Source organism: Callospermophilus lateralis, unplaced genomic scaffold (genome assembly GCF_048772815.1).
Source record: "Callospermophilus lateralis isolate mCalLat2 unplaced genomic scaffold, mCalLat2.hap1 Scaffold_113, whole genome shotgun sequence".
NCBI classification, from domain to species: Eukaryota; Metazoa; Chordata; class Mammalia; order Rodentia; family Sciuridae; genus Callospermophilus; species Callospermophilus lateralis.
In genome coordinates, this window is record NW_027511570.1 from 3653912 (window position 1) to 3669030 (window position 15119).

At 43.0% G+C, this 15119-nt stretch overlaps 1 pseudogene; it reads right to left on the minus strand.

The window, feature by feature from the left end:
* LOC143386134 (E3 ubiquitin-protein ligase RNF213-like) overlaps nucleotides 1-4919 on the minus strand; it is a 30194-nt pseudogene extending 25275 nt beyond the window's left edge.
* Nucleotides 4920-15119: the final 10200 nt, after the last annotated feature.

A 15119-nucleotide genomic window follows, 5' to 3' on the forward strand; every position in this document is an offset into this window, starting at 1 on the left:
GGGAGGGTGCTAGAAGAAGAGTGTGCACTGTGTATGGAATTTTTTCCACCTGGTGTGAACGGGTATTACATTTACTAACTGACAGCCTGGTGATACAAGAAAAAACCCTGCAAAGTCCCAAAGACTTGTCATGCAGGGAGACCCTGTGCTGTTCCCCACGTCCAGACATCCCAGGGGCTCAGAGGAGGGAAACCAGCAGTGCTGAGGAGACTCCATAAACACCTGGGCCCCTGGTGAACATTCCTGTTCTGTGTTTCCTGTGCTGTTTCTCCAGGTGGCAAAGGTCATGCACAGGTGCGGGAGTAAATGATTCTGCAAGGCAACCTTTGATTTTTGTTTTAAACTCATGCAACTTACAAAAACCATAGAAGCAAACATTTTTAAAAAATGCAGGACACATACATTTTCATTCTGAAAATGATCATTTAAAAATAAAGAAAACACAAAGGCCAAAATGTTGGATGGGAATTAAGCAAAATCTCAGCACCCAAGAGCTATGATTGGCTTTTTTGTTTGTTTGTTTTTAGTCCTGGAGACTGCACCCAGGCCTTTCACATGCTAGGCAAGCGCTCAACCCCTGAGCTGCATCCAAAGCCCAATTCATTTTCTTTAAGAAAAAGAAGAAATTAAAACCTGGATGGCTGGATTTACAACTGCAGAGTACACTAGGGCACTTGCTGGTGTGCCACCTTTCCCCTTTGACAGGAGGTGGCTCACACAACATAGGAGCCTTGCAGCAATTGGCTGATCTACTTACATGACATTATAGATGTTCATGAGGTAAATGAGCATTTTGAAAACCTACCCAACATGCTAAGGCAAGAAAGAGAAAAGGAAATATGAAACTATCAACCAGAAAACTGGTGTTCATGCTTAGAAGAGAGTAGGGCATGGGGACTTGTCTTGTTCTTTCTGCACATTAAACTTCAAGGGCTCAAGAGCCAATCTTCATTTTCCACTGGTAAAATTTGTACCATTTTCATTTTTTTGGTTGGTGTTCTTTTTATTGTCTTTTGTTTGGGGGGGGCTGGAGATCAATCCCAGGGCTTTGCCACTGAGCTGCATCCCAGCCCTTATACCATTTTCTTTACCCCAAAAAGCATCAAGGGAAAAACAGCAACTATGACACATGTGATGTTCACAGAGCCTTCTAAGACTCATAATTAACAGGTGGCTATGTTCCTTTGTGCTCTGTATACTAGACCAGAATCAACTCTGGGAAGTCAATCTTTAACCCTAAGAAATAATGACTTCTTATTTCAGCAATTCTTAGCACTTCCCCCAATCTGCACTTCAGGACAGAAGACCCACAAGCATTCAATGTTCAGTGTGTTACCTGCTTTTGCTAAGCAAGGACCTGACAATCTACTTCCAACCACAAACCTCCAAGACATCTTCTGAATCTTAGAGATCTTCTGAAGCCATTGCAGCCTGTTGTGAGGCCCTAGAAAACAGTCCAGGACCCAAGCAGGCATAAGACTCAAGTATTATGTCTAGTTTTCCATATATGGAACGAGGCTTCCCAGAGATAGCAGACTTAACCAGGATCGAAAGACATACTCATCCACACACAGCAACTGCTTCCTGCTCTCTGTGAAGTCAAGAAACTGGTTCTTGAAGGAAGAAACTGGGACAGAGACCAGGGCAGCAGTGAGAGCACTGAACAGACTCAAGACAAGGAAAAGCAAGGCTGGGAAGGTCCAGAATTCTAAGATTTTAAAGTAGATATCAATGCATCATGGAAACAAACATATGGAGTGAATCAAATGAAAACTGAACAAAATAGCCAAATGCATGGCACACCTGTGATCCCAGCAACTCAGAAGGCTGAGACAGGGGGATCAAAAGTTCAAGGCCGCCCTCAGCAATTTAGTGAGGCCCTGTCTCAAAAAAAAAAAGACCTTAAAAATGGACTAAGGATGTGGCTCCATGTTTGAGCACCCCTGGTTTCAATCCCTGACACTAAAAAAATGAATTTAAAAAAAAAAACATTTCCATTTTGAAACCTTCATTTCAAAAGGTTCCAAAACTAGATGAGAGATGGGAACAATTGAGCTCACTACCTTTATCTCTAATGATGGCACTGAATCCCAGTGGATGGAGTGGGCAAGGGGACAGGTTATTCCACACATGAAAATTATCTGTGTGTGAATACAGTGATGTTTTCATGTTTAATTCAGGGTTATTTTAAGTTTTATACTTAAATTGAATTTTAAAAAGTTTTTTTATGGTGTTGGGGAGACAACCCAGGGCCTTGCCCATGCTAGGCAGACCTTTGTCACTGAGCACAGCCCAGCTCCCTTTGATTTTGTTTTTATGTAGTTGTCCTTTCCAAGTCTTCTCTGAAGAATCTTTCCTCACTCTAAGATGACCTTATTTAGAAGCATGCTGTTAACACATCAAGGCATGTAAGGATTTTTCAGAGAGCCTTCTGCTCAGCTGTGGTTAGGGACATGCACTCTTGAACAGCAGCACCTTCAGGGTACTGAGAGTGGTTCAGCTCAGAATGCAGCCTGTCTTGTTGCATGTGCTCACGGGAATACCTGAGAAGGGTATGTGTCCTGGCATGCAGGGTGCCAGAGCCCCTGGGTGCCATCTGGGCCTCCAGCTTTCTCCCCAACATCTGTACCATATTCATTCTCCTGCCAATTGTTTTACAGTCACTGAAGAGGAGGCACAGAGCTCCACAGAGCTATAGATCTGGATCTGCTGGCTCCTTCTCTCAGGCTCCTGTGTGGGATTGGATTGAATTCTCTACCCCGAGGTTTAGTCCTACTTGGTCCCTTTGTTCTCTAGTCCTCTGTGACTCTTGCTCTGACTTTTATCTTTTTGGTGGTGCTGGGGATGGAACCCATTGCCTCGGCCAAGCTAGATAAGTGCTCTGTCACTAAGCCCCAGCCCCAGCCCTGGCCTTATTCTGGCTTTTTAAATTGGTGGAATGCATATTGCTTAGTATTTAGTTTGGAGTTTTGCATCTGGGAGTCCCATTTCTCCTGCTGAAGCACAGTTCTCAGTGGGGGCAGTGGTGTTCAAGCCCACCTTCCATCCCACCCAGGGGTGCCTAGCAATACCTGGATACACTTGTGCCTTTAAGACCTGAGGTGGGGGCAAGACATTGTCTCTGTACCCTTGCCCACCCAAGACATCCATTCCAGGAGGCCTGAGCTTCCCACCCACGGGCCACTGCAATGCCTTCACAATCAGAGAGTAGAGAGTGTTGGAGTCCTCTGCTTTTTTCTGGCCAGTTCTATGGCCTGAGCTTTATGGCTAGCAGAAGGAGAAGCTTGCTCCAGTCCTACCAAATGCACTCATCACCCACCACTTCAGCTAAAAGGCAATGTCAGAGATCAGAAACTGTGATTTGTGATACTCAGGGCTTAGTCTTGGGATATACAGAGTTGCTAAGTGTCTGTCACACAAATGAGTAAACACACATTAATATAGTCATAAGAGGAAGACTACATAGCACTTTGGCCATGCCAGTGATCCCAGTTGTTTCAGAGACAGGAAGATCATGAGTTAAGCCCAGACCAGGCAACTTAGCAAGACCCATCTCAAAAATTAAATATTTTTTTCTTGGTGGGGAGTGGTTCTGGGGATTGAACTCAGGGACACTCATCTACTGAGCCACATTCCCAGCCCTATTTTTTATTATATTATAGACAGGGTCTCACTGAGTTGCCTAGTGCCTTGTTTTTGCTGAGGCTGGCTTTGAACTCTGGCCTCAACCTCTGAGTACCTGGGATTACAGGCATGTGCAAACATGCCCAGTTTCAAAAATTTAAAATTTAAAGAACTGGTGATGTAGCTTCATGACAAAGTGCTGACATATCATTCCAATATGCATTTACATTAATGCAGCTTTACAACTTACTCATTTAGCAATTCTTCCTGAAACTGAGAGAAGGAGGTTCCCTTGAGGACAGCTTAGACGTTCTCAGACTGGCTCACAGAGTCTTTTCTTGGAGGGACCAGCTGCATATAGTAATTCAGGGAGGATGAAAAGCCAGCCAAATACCCTTGCAACAATCCATCTGGAAGGGAACCAAGACCTACTGTGAGCTGTGGATTTCTATGTCCAAACTGCCTTGTGGTCTGATGTCCCAGGAGGGAAGGGACAGCCACTTGCACCCAGCAGAGGGAGCATAATACACACCTGGACTGAGTACCAGACCAGGAGGCACAATGTGGCAATGGGGACAAGTTCCTGGCCCCCAACCCAGTGCAACAGGATACCACAAATGCCAACAGACACCCACTAGAGTCATTTCTACCCACACCATACAGCTGAGGTATTGAGGTGCTTGGTTTCTGACTAAGGAATTCACATAGGGCCTAGGGTTTGAGCCAGGCAGTCTGACAATGGTGGACCTAAACACAAAACAAATGTTTTTGTTTTTAAACTGGAATTAAACCCAGAAACCTTCTACCACTAAGCTATATCTCCAACCTTTTTTTTATTTTGAGATAGGGCCTCCCTAAGTTGCTGAAGCTCAAACTTATAATCTTTCTGTCTCAGTCTCCTGAGTCGCTGGAATTACAGGCATGTGTCACCATGCCCAGCTACAAAGTCACTTTTTAAAAGGAATGGCACATGATGTGTGTTCCATGGGCACAGAAATTGATGCTTCTTCCTTCTCTCACACCCATACACAGCTGTTGGTAGATATCCTTACCACTGTCTCTCTTTCATACAGGGCACAGCAACTGCCTGGGTCTTTAAAGCTTAGGAAACCCACAGGTGCTAAGAGTTCAGGAGAGACCACCTGATGTTACCCAAGCTCAAACCAAACAGAAGCAGATCCTCCAAGCACAGCAGCTCAGAAGAGGATTCCCCTACCACATAAAAGGCCATGGCTGACACAGCAGGGGCAGTGTGCTTCCACCAGCACAGGTGGGCCAGCAAGAACAGCATCCATGTGGGTTCTGCAGCTGACCTAGGTGACACCTGCAGGCAGGCCTGGGCCCCAGTGCTAAGGCATGCTGAGTGTGAAGAGGAAGTTCCTCCCAGGAGCACTTCTATCATGTACTTTATATTATTCATTTATTTTTCCAGATGGGGTTCCACTAAGTTGCCCAGGCTGGCCTTAAGCTCTTGGGCTCAAGCAACTCTCCTGCCTCAGCCTCCCAAGTAGCTGGGATGACAGAGCTGCCATGGTGCCTGGTCCTGTGAAGCTTTTTGAAGTCAGGGTATTCAGGAGAACACAGAATTTAACAACACTAGCAATGACATACATGCCAGCAAAGTGACAGGAGCAAGTGGTGACATGACTGTGGTTTTATTTTTCCCCAGTGTGCACTTAGCCTTTCTCTATCACTTATCTCTATAATCAGATAGAAATCATGATAAATGTCTACAAAATCTCTGACAAAAAAAAAAAAAAAACATGGGATACCTCTCAGATGTTACCAGGATGTGGTGGAGGTCACCGTGCAGGGCATCTGGTGAGCAGGGACTGTGGCAGAGAATGGAGCACTGTGAGGTCAGGTCACACTCCGGTAAGCAGAGTTTGGTATCTTCCCCAAGGAAGAGACTGATCAGTCCCATTCTCAGTCTGCTTCACACAGGGCAGCCTTCATGCAGGACATCCCCACTTTTTTCTTCTAGAAATGATCTTATCTGCTTTTTAAAATACTCCCACAAGTGTTTCTTCATCTGACGCAGGGAGAAAAGAAGAGGCATGACCATGGAGTGCATGCCCTGGAGGCTGGAAGGCCCCTTGGGCAGGGGATCAATGTCCTGAGGACAGAGAGCTCTAGGGAAGGCCCCATCTGCCCTACCTCCCCACCTTCTCAGCATATTAGCTTTTGAAGCAGCAGGAGCACATCGATGCTCAGTCCCAAACCGTGTAGTGAGGGGGTCTGGGAGGCCCCAAGATGCTCATGATAGCTCAATGTCAAACTGAGAGAGTGCCAGCTCTGTCTCCAAGTCACAGTGTGGCTGAAGGGGAAAGGATGGGCTCCACCTTTTCTTTCAACTCTGCTTAAGCCCAGAAAGAATGCAAGATTGGTGCTGGGAATGAGGCTCATGGGTGCAATCAGGGAGAGATAAGGAGAGAATTTCCAAGATGTGGTGCAGAAATGAAGGGATGGAAAGGCCCTCCTGATCCCTCTACACCTGCCCTACTTAGTCACAGGGTCTCTATATGCCTCTAATAGGTCAGGGGACCCTGACCACCCACACCAGAGCTACTGATGATTGGGGGAAAACTGATACCTCTTTCTCTCTGAGGCCCAGGCTATGCCAGGGCTGAGATTTCCCTTCATAAATCATAGGCACCTGAAACTGGGCAAAGAAGTTCCTCAGGTTGATGAAGTTCCAGGTCTGGGGATGTTGAAGATGTGGCTCAGCATGAGGTTGGCTGCCATCTTCTTCCCCTTCACCACCTCCTTCTTTATCTTATTAGTGAAGAGGTTGTGGAATTTTTCCAGTGTTCCAGGTGGCCTCATGCAAATTATGTCATCATATTGATGCCAGTCTATGGGTGATAGCAAGAAAAATGTCACACTTAAGATTAGGCCTCTGAAGAAGGCTGATTCAGATACTAAAATAAAATACTGTTCCAAGTGTGGCAGCTTAGTGTGCATTTGCAAACACTCCCTAAAATGTCATTATGTTGTAGTAGGATTTAAAATATTGAACCATGCAGTGATCTTTCCTTAGAAGGAAGAGGTTTAACCCTGAAGCAAAATTATTGAGAGTTGCCTATATCAATTTAGAGCTTTTTGTACTCCAGCAAATGTAGAATTATTTTTTTCAGATTATGTGGCTCCTAAATTAATGACATCAGGGTAATTTAAAATTGCACATTCTTTCTCCATATTATATTGGTTCAGTCTGGATTTCTGCTTCTGTGTCTTCCTTTCACACAGAGCCATTCAAGGCTCAGTACCCCCAATACAATTCTGTGGCAAGGCTTTGAGCTCAGTGAAGCTAGGTACAGAGGACTCAGAACAAATGGACAAGCAAATTAATATTTAAAAGACAGTAAGCTCATCTAACTGCAGGCTCCCTGTTGACTTACAAGTTGATCAGCAAGTCCCAGAAATTAGAGGCTAACTGAGCTCATGCAGAAAGGCTGTGATTCTTTGCTTTTCCAAGCCTGTGCACAGAGCTGAGATTCAGATGTGGCTGGAGTGAAAACAAATTCAAATTTCCAAAAGGAGAAAGAGAATTAAAAACAGCAACAACAGAAGCTCCTCAAACAATGACCTTGGTGGTGACAGCAACTCTGCCTTAGCAGCCTGGAGTGCTTAATATATTTAAATGGTTCATCTTCCTGCAGTGGATTTTTAATAACTCTGCCAAGTGAGAAGCTGTGCTTCATATTTATTCATGTTCTTGTTCCACATCAATGTATCTACACATCCTGATGTGCTTGTCTGGTAAACTTTATGGCCTCGGTGCATGCAGCCCCAAGAGCCTTGTTATTATCTTCATCAATAACCTGGTGCTCCTGCTCCCGCTAATCCCTCATGCCTTCCTGTGCCCTGCAACAGCTAATAAGTGCTTTTCCATGATCACTGATTCATACACATGGGCACCTGTTCCATTCAATCAATTTGCCCTGCTAAAGTAACATGACAAAGAGACAAATATGATTTTGACTGGATCTTGTCAAGTAACAAGGAAACCAATCTGGAAAATTCCCCTTAGGGGCCAATTTATACAGACAACCAATTTTTACAACTGGGATTAATCTCTTTTTTCTTCCTTCCTTAGCCATAATACTTGGAAATAAATACAAATCATATTGAGTATTATGTTAACACATTATTGCTTTAAAATGGTCTAATATTCATGCAAATACCTATAATTCGAGTGAGTTGTGAGAAACTGCCAGTATTATATATTTCCAAAAGTTTAAAAATACACATTTATCCCCAATACTAACTTTTATTGCCTAAGTTTGATTATGCAACATTAACCTTTTATATTAGGATAATATATATTTTAATTCTGCAATTATTTTAATACTTAGATTTCAAATGTAATTATGTCATTGGTGTCATTGTGTGCACCAACATATGTACAAGTAGCCTGCCTGTCCCAGTACTTAGACCTGAAGGACTGAAGGACTCTGTTCTCCTAGGTACAGGCATTGCGTGAGCCCATTAGAAACCCTTCAGTCCAAATCTTAACACTGAAAGCATGCTATTTTTAAAGGAAATGCCGTAGTGTAATATATTAGCATTTCTTCATAAAATCATTACATGAAACATACACAAAGTGGGATGTCAGAATCAAACTTAATAACTTAATGACTGTAGCAGTTTTAGGTTGGGAGTGTATTTCAAAATTCATGAAAAACCTCAAGCAATGCTACTTCAGTACCATGGTCCCATTCTCCTGTGTTTGGGGCTGTGTGTGCCCATGCAATACAGAGATACCTAGGTACCACCCTGCCACTGGCATTGTGAAGGTTTGCCCACATTCCAATGTTGAAATAATATTTGTAACTGTTGCAATACAAAATAAATTAATCAAAATGCAGGATGTATAATCTAGATATGACAACATTCCTGGTTATAACTTTTAAAATTATGTACTAAATATTTATTATTTCTCCCAACAAATTACAGCCATCTTTGCAGAATGCATAGAAAGTAATACTTTTCTAAACTAAGTATTTGTTCTATTAGTTTCCTTTTTTTGATGGAGTTTTTAGTAGCACATGGCATTTCCGGCTTTAATGAGGATTCAGCATATTTAAAATAAAATTTTATTTTTAACTATTTTACAAAACTCTCTTTCCAGATCACATAGTGTTTGAAGTTTCAAGCATATCCAAATATCTATCATATATAATTTAGGCTGGTAGCTGTGCTTATTATACATGAACTCTGTCTCCAGACTTTGCATTAACTGTACTCCCTGCCTCAAATACTTTTTTGGTTTCTGAGACTTTCTTATCTCCTCTCCTCAAGAAACTGGGTTAAATATCCTTTATGAGAATTACACTGCTCTGTGACTATATTTCAGGCTTGCTTTTTCACTATATCTAGTCTCTTTGAGGACAAGACATTAGTATGTTCATGATTATTATCTTTGCTACTTAGCGTGAAGCTTGGCACATCATAGGTATTAAATAAGTATTTGTGGAAGAAATGGATAAAATTACCAGAAAAAAAATGTTACTTAGTTTCATATTTCTTCCAAATTTAAAAGCCATTATAAATCCTATATGTACAAATATCCACTTGTTATCTTGATGAATGCTATACTTCTCTATATAAGTGAAAAGTTTCTATTATTTGGTTATATTTTGAATTTGGGACTAGCAAAATTGGTTCTTTAGTGAGAGATCTCTAGTTTCCCTTGAAGAAAATAATGGTAGATCATCTATTCAAACAACATGTAATTAGTATCCCATGTTACTCATTAATATAAATTCCTGAAATAGCTGAACTTAGTTTTTTAATAATTTAGAGTTTTGTGTACACTAGTTGTAGAGCTTTGAACATGAGTGGGAAGTATGGTCCTGTGCTCCCTGCCCATGTAAGTAAACATACAATGTAAAGATTACATTAGTTAAATGTTTCTTCTGTTGTACTGCAATTTACCACCTACCACAAACTCTGGTTATTTTGGAACCCAATAATTATATGTTCAATAAATTCCTGGGAGAAGCAATACTAGAGTGCAGATCCTTAATCAGCATGTGCCCTGTGAGTGAGTGGTTAAACACATTCACAAACAATTTAATAGATGGAAGTTACTGTCTACATGTCATATGCTTTCTGAAAATTAGTAAAAATGTCCTAATGGGGGTTAGTTTTACATAATGTGTCAATCTTTTAGTTAAAGATATGTCTAAGATTAATCCATATACATTCATTAAATTTTTCAAATTTAATCTAGCAAAAGGAATTGAGAAAGATAGTGTTTGTGTGGCCTCTAAGAAGATCTTGATTCTAGAAGACATAAGGTAAAACCTCTAAAGGTCAATAATCATGAGGCTTAGTTCAGAGAATTATATTTTAGAATTTTACAGAAGTTCCTCTCCTGCCAGACTCCAGCCCAAAACTGGGAGAATAACCTCTTTTGTTCTCTCCACAGTTCCTTCTTTTAATGCCTCTAGTCAAAACATTTCCTACTAACACAAAAATATTTTCCTCCTTTAGCAAGGAGCTAAACCAAGGAACCATGTCATCCACTACTGCCACTAAATTGACTGAGCATTAGATGGTGAGTGCAGTATTCACCTGGCACCTGAGCTCCAGGTGGCCTTTGCGCACTGGTCCTCCGTGCTTCTCCAATATCCTGAGATCATGTGGTCCATCATCTCTTGGTTGTGTTCAGGTAGCCACTGTCCTTAGGTTCTCCAGTCCCTCTGTTCATGGCCCATCTTTAAAAGCCATTATAAATCCCATATGTGAAAATATCCAATTGTTATCTTGATGAATGCTATACTTCTTTATATAAGTGAAAAGTTTCTATTATTTGGTTATATTTTGAATTTGGGACTAGCAAAATTGGTTCTTTAGTGAGAGATCTCTAGTTTCCCAAGCCACACCTCTGTTTATGGTCCATCTTCCCAGCAACGCTGCTACCACCTTTGCAAACCAATGAAGAACTCAGGATCCAGGTTGGTACCAACTTGCCCCTAGGTGCACACTCCCACCTCCCAGAGTTCTCTGACAACAGGCTCCTGTGGCCCCATGTCATATGCTGCCTCTGGGCAGTGGCTGCAGAACCTGCCCAAATGGAAGCACTCAGGGCTGGGAAGAGCCACTTCCTATGCCCCTGATTTCCCTGCATGCTCTGGTCATTTCTGCTCACACCTTTACCCCACACTCTGCCCTCTGCCTTTTTTTCCATTTCTCTATTCTGTGTCCTTTATTTTGTATTCCCATTTTCTTGGGCTGCCAAATCCCAATATGCAAACATAGCTGCAACAAGGTGCCAGGCTGAGTGGCGGGGTGCAACAAGGGAAGGGTAATACACACACATACCTCACACCACACAGGCACACAATCAGCCTTACTCTTTCCCACAAACTTATGAATCACACAAATACAGACTCACAAAAACAGTTCATGCACACAGATACGAATACACACAATACCTAGGTATACAGTTGGACATCTCCAAAGAGATGCAAATTCATTCTCTTAAATGCATACTCCAGACACATGTCCTCATGCACACACAGCCATATTTGTTTACCCACACTCACAGTCCAGACATGCAAATTCTATCCTTAGTCTCCACAACTGTAAACATTCCCAACCTCTACAGGGACTTGGCTAGCTATGAATCCAGAGGCAGGCTAAGCTCCAGTCTGGCCCAAGGGAGAGTGAAAAGGCAGTGGGACAACAGAAACCTGTTATCTTCCTGTCATAGGAAGCAAGGTGTGAGGAGAACCTACATGCCAAAGAAGCAGTCCACACACTCTGACCTGGAACCCTCAGTGAGGGGCCTCCTGGCTCTTAGAGTTGTCCCCCAGGAGTAAGAATTTTGGGGTATGGAAGGAAGTCTTTATGGTCCCAAACTTAACCTCTCCCCTTTGTTGAAGTCAAGTCTCCCAGTCAGCTTAAGACCTTGTCTGCCTTCGATGTTCACTCACTATTTTTACTGAGCACCTACAGTGTGGGTTCTGCTCCAGGTGCTGGGGCTACTGTGAGATGCTACAAGCCAATCTTCATCCTGGCCCTGCACCCAGCCCCACCCATCTCTTCCAGAGCCTGACACCTAACAATCCCAGGATTTGGAGTGTTTCCTACTCATAAAGGCACTGAGCTAGGAACACCACCTCTGGTCAACAGCTGTGGTTTATAGATGAGGCCTCCAGTTACCAGGGAAGGCCGGTGCTACCCAAGGTCACACAGCCAGCCAATAATTCACAAGCTGATCCTAAGGCTTCCCAATCTTTGGGGAGGGGGGAACTTCTGGAAGGTCCCTGAGCCAGCCCCATCTGGGCTCTGGCAGGAGGGCAAATAAAAGCAACATATTAACAAGGTTACAATGGCTGGGGCAAATTGAGGACACAGTGCTGGGGATCTAAACAAGCAAGGAGCAATCTGAGAGTGCTCCCAGGAGGTGGTGAGGTGCCTGAAGTCTCATGCTGGCTTAAATCCCTTTGTCCTTCAGCCTCCTCAACCCCACCCTCTTTCTGGATGGGCCCCTCACCCAGCTTCAGCCTTGGCCTGACATTTCCCATGACGTTTGCTGCAGAGAAATGGAGTCATAAATCCAAAGATTAAATTTGTACATTGCCTTTCACTGCTAGGCAACATCATGGTCCCTCCACCCATCAGGAACCCCACGGGTATAGATTTGTGTGGGATTTCCCACTTATCTCAGGGCCTCTGCTTGCTGAGGGCCTGAGGGTTTTCCCCTCCACTTCTCTAAAGCACCCCAGTCACCAGGTTCCCAAATGGGTTCCTGGGCACACCAGGCCCTGAAGTTTGGCACATAGGGATTCTATGAGAGAGAATATTACCTACCCCACTCTAAAACCAAGGCCCTGAGATGACCTGCAGTCAAGAAGAAAAGAAAAAATTTCAGTACCATTTAACCCAAATGACCCCAAATTTGACCTTAAAACCCTTGTTTGACATCTACCAACTGTGGAGATTCAATTCTATGGACTGTGATTCATGAGGGCCAGTTAAGAGTGCTGAGGTATTGACTGGAGGGCCAGAGAGCACCCCTGGGAATGAGATAGGCTATATGAATGAGAATAAATCAGCTCTTAACACCCCTATGTCCCAGATCAGCCCAGGTCCATGTATCAGAGTGCTGAATGGGGCTCACTGTGTGCCAGGCCCAACTAGGCTGACCTGGGAACTCTGGTTTCTGTCCACTCAGCAGCTCCCCAAGGCTACTTAGGAAGGTCTACCAATAGACCTGACTCCGGTCCCCACTACTTGGGTCTGGCTACCATAAGGAGGGTCATCAGGGGCCATGGGCAGCCTCCATCAGAACAAGACACCAGACTGCCATCAAACAAGGCAGGTCAGTGCCACCATAATTTCAGTCTCTATCCTCCCACACCAGGGCAAGGATATGGACTCTACCCAGAGATAGGGAAGACTATTAGACTTATCCTGTAAGGCTGGAAGCTATGTGAAGAGGGTAGGCAAGGAGAGGCGCTGAAACAACCTCTGCAGAGATGGCCATCCTTAGATCTGAGAACTTGCTGGGGTATGTGTATGAGAGGAGAGCTGCATCTCTAGAGTCCAGCTACCTGGCTATGGCCAGTATAAGAGGCCAATGCAGGTTTGAATAAATAAATTACAGTATATTTTCTGGAAGGGATTCCATGCACACTAGTAAAGAATGATGAACAAGATTAGTTTCCGATGTGCAAAATGTTTAAAATATAGTGACAAAAGAAGAAACTTCAGCACAAAACACACAGTGTGGTGAGATCCAGCCAGAGCCACATACTCCAGAGATGGTGTAGAGAGACACAGATCTTGAAATATGGCTAGGCCAATACCTTGAAGTTTTTGAGAATCCCATGACCAGAATTCCCTGGAGAACCTTTAGATCTCCTGTTGCTCATCATGACTGAACCAGCGAGTGCCGTTTTAGACTGAATGGAATTCAGGACCATGGTGAAGAACAGAGATGCCAGTGAGTAGGATCCAGCAGGGAACTGGGCCTGGAGCAATGCAGTACAGGTGTGTGATCCAACATCTGTGGTGGGCCCCTGTAGTTCTGTCATTGGCTTCCAAATGATATGTGACTGACAAAGTGCAGCCAGCAGACCATAAAATGTAAAGGCATGTTGTTGTGGGGAGAGAATTAGGTGTGATGCTCAGTATCAAGTTGCTATGCTCCAGTGGGAAAGATATATGGGATAGCAGCCCAGTTTGTGTTTTTTCCTTCAGACCCTGACTCACCCCACATGACAGAGATCCCTCCAGCACTGTGTCTCTGTTGACTTTTTGTATTTCAAAAACAAACACCAATTTTCCAGGGAAGCTGCAAGAAATGCCATTAAAACTTGAGGGTGACCCAAAGGCTTCACAATTCCACCAGGGAGACATTCACACCCCAATGGCCACAGTTACCTACAAAGAGAAGATTTAGATCTGCAGCCTCCTGTTCATATTGGAAAATATGAACCCATGTTCTCCTGTTCACATAGATTCAGACCATGCTTTGATGTTCTCACTACAAAGGAAGCTAAAGCACAAAGCTATATGTCTAGTGCACAAATGTTAGAGGCAGATAGTCAAGAAGTCATAAGGCCAGCAAAGCTCCCACGTTTGTGGAATGTTTACCCTGTCCCCTACTTTTGGGATCTCTTGTGCCACACCCAGGTTTGTGAGCTGCTCAGAATTTCCAATTCCAGATATGTATTCACAGATTTTTTTCCTCTTCTCCTCTTATTGTGTCTTATTTGGGGTGATAGTAATGTCAAGGCATTGTGGTGGATGACAGTGGAAGACTTTTATGTGCCACAGGCTCGCATATATATTAGACACATTTTCCGTTTTGCCATTTGAAATATTGAATCTCTGACACTAACCCATTACCTCCTAGACTCTACTACTTATCCTAACATCAATAAAAATAATCCTAAAAGAATAGAAGTAGAGGCTTTGATAAGAGGCATGGTGTGTACTTGGACTTGCCTTTTGCTTCATCAGAGATACATATTATAAAAACTGTCACACATTTTTCTCGTTTTACTTCTCCATGAATTATCAAAATTAACAAATATGTAACTTCCTGACACCCTGTCTCTGTCACCTGGGTCACAATGTACAATTTTATGTACATATATATAATCCTACCGCCATCACAGGTATATTCTTGAGAGTACTCTCACTTTGGAAAATACGAATTTCATGAAGAAATCACTGCCCCCCAATACACTGAGGTAACTGAATATTCAAGCTGTGGTGAGCTTTATACTTCAACAAGTTTATACATGAAAAAATGTATAGGAAAACAAATATTTTGGGTATATGTGTGAAGGATATATATCCCTTTATGAATTTCAATTGGCATACGTACTATTACACTTTAATGTATTAAATATGTGTGTATATATATATATATAGATAGATTGGATTTGCAAACATGAATATGTGTGTCATATACTTATACTACCTTGATTCTTCCATGTCTTTCTGCGTGGATTTAGAATCAACTTTTC